This window comes from Benincasa hispida, chromosome 9, assembly GCF_009727055.1.
Source record: "Benincasa hispida cultivar B227 chromosome 9, ASM972705v1, whole genome shotgun sequence".
NCBI lineage: Eukaryota > Viridiplantae > Streptophyta > Magnoliopsida > Cucurbitales > Cucurbitaceae > Benincasa > Benincasa hispida.
The window spans coordinates 12,381,530-12,383,790 of NC_052357.1; the positions used below are offsets into that span (position 1 = coordinate 12,381,530).

General features: G+C 40.0%; 1 long non-coding RNA gene across 1 annotated transcript; it reads left to right on the forward strand.

Annotated features, from left to right (window-relative positions):
* Positions 1-342: 342 nt before the first annotated feature.
* Positions 343-1,984, forward strand: LOC120085118. The gene is made up of 4 exons (XR_005483817.1): positions 343-994; positions 1,084-1,158; positions 1,243-1,350; positions 1,435-1,984. It is a non-coding gene; the product is annotated as an uncharacterized LOC120085118 (long non-coding RNA).
* Positions 1,985-2,261: the final 277 nt, after the last annotated feature.

Below are 2,261 nucleotides of genomic sequence, written 5' to 3' on the forward strand. Positions count from 1 at the left end.
TTGAATAATAACAAAACCCTTGCCCAATATGGAGAAGGGTTAACCGTTTCTCCAAGAATTTACCTTTTATACCCTTAGTGCTAATTTATAACGCCCCGATTTTTTTTATCATTAATATAATTTCACTAATTTTTATTAATTGAGAGCATTTTTGGAATTTTTGGACTTGTAATTGCGGGAATTTAATTATTGACGTTGAAATTATTCAATTTGGAAATTAGTGGCAAGAATTAATTTCAATTTGGAAAGGAAAGAAATTTAATAGAATAAAGATGAATAGGAAAAGAATAAAATAAAATAAATATATATTATTTTATTTTATTTCCTTTTTCTTTCCTTTTTTCTCTTTTTCTTTCTCTTCCCTTCCCTTCTTCTTCCAGCCGCCGACACCCCCCTCCCTAAAAAATTTTCCTTCCCGCCGTCAAGTCCTAAGCAACCTCCAGTCGTTTGTCAGCATTGGATTTGAAGAGTCGACATCGCGTCGCTCTCGATCGACACCTCAGACAGCCACACGTCCATCCAAAGCAGTATGTCGCTCTTCGTCTGCGTTCTGAAGCCACTGGTGCTGTTAGCCCGCGCCATGCCAGATCCAGAGTTCACCAGCCCCGACTTCAGTGCCAGCCACTTCCTCACCCAGTCAAGTTGCTTGTTTGAATCTTTTTCGTTGCCCGAGCCCAGCAGTCGATCTCCACTACTGCTCGCCGCCGATCTCGACCAGTCGGCCAACCGCATCCGTCCAAGCGTCGCCCTGCTCGTTCAGCCACTGCCGTTCACTGTTCGTTTGTCCCTCGGCCGTGTCTCTGTTATTGGCTGAGTGTTTAGTAAGGTTTCACATTTTGGATGGATTTTGTGGATTAAATTGTTGTTCCTTTGACTTGGTTTTAGTTTGTTTGTTACCCACCACAGTTGGGGTTAGATTGAAGTTTTGAGAAAATTCTGAGCCGCTGTCCAGCTTCGTGGAAGGAAAATTTTGGCAACTGTTGGTAAGGTTTAGGTAAGATTGGTTGAGTTTTGAAGGTTCTTGTTTGCACATTAAATTTTGGATTTACTTTTTGGTTGATACCTATTATATTTGGAATTTAGATCCAAGATTGGAGTAGTTTAGAGTGCGCAACGTGCTATTCAGCGGGTTTGGGTTCGTTTCCAACAAGAAATTTGGTAACATTTGTGGTTCTTGAGGTTGATCTTCGGACACCCACTAATTATTGGATTAAGTAATGACTTGACTTTTGTATTTCGAAGGTTTAAGGTCACTGTCCATCAGAACTAGGTGTTATTTTTCTTTGTGGAATTTAGTGGAGATTTTAGTGCCAAAGCTTGGAAGTGACCATTGATCAAGCCACACTTTAGGTAAATTATTTTTGGGGTTGATTGTATTAATTGTTGGGTGGAATCGGGCCTTAGTGTGAATTAAATGTTGAGCTTATGTTGTAGGTTTAATTTGAGTTTCAATATCGAGTAATTGCTTGGAGGAAAATATTTGGACTTGCGATTTGAGGTAAGTAAACTTACAACTGAAACTGCCCATAGGCCAGGCACTAAATATATGCTAGCATGATAGATGAATATTACGACAAAACGATAGCATGATAGATGGATAGTATAGTATGATCGATGTATGTTCTTGTTTGAGGATCTGAAAGATTTATTTGTGCATGTAGATACTTGCATGCTAGCATGAGATGATACTTGATTCCATGAGGTTGTATTTGATATGAGGATATTGAGGCATATATGTATGTTGTAGAGCCATGATGTTGAGGTGTATATATATGTTATAGAACCACGTTGTGATACTTGTGATGTTGAGATTGTGATAGTGTCCTTACTGATTAATTAGATACCCACTAGATGTTGTATTTCCTTTGGGATTCACTAGAGATTGTGTTTCCATCGGGATTCACCAGGGGTTGTGTTTCCTTCAGGATTCACCAGGGGTTGTGTTTCCTTCGGGATTCACCAGGGGTTGTGTTTCCTTCGGGATTCACCAGGGGTTGTGTTTACTTCGAGATTCACCAGGATTTGTATTTCCTTTGAGATTCACCAGGGGTTGTGTTTCCCTTCGAGATTCACCAGAGGTTGTGTTTCCTTCGGGATTCACCAGAGGTTATGGGTCCTACGGGACTTATTAGAGGTAGTGGGCATATTTAACTACGGTAGAATAGAATTCAGTTTTTCATGTATGTATGTGTCCCATGAAGACTAGAGCAGTTTATATGTTCCACCAGAGGTAGGCATCTAGAGGACATAGATGCCTAGCT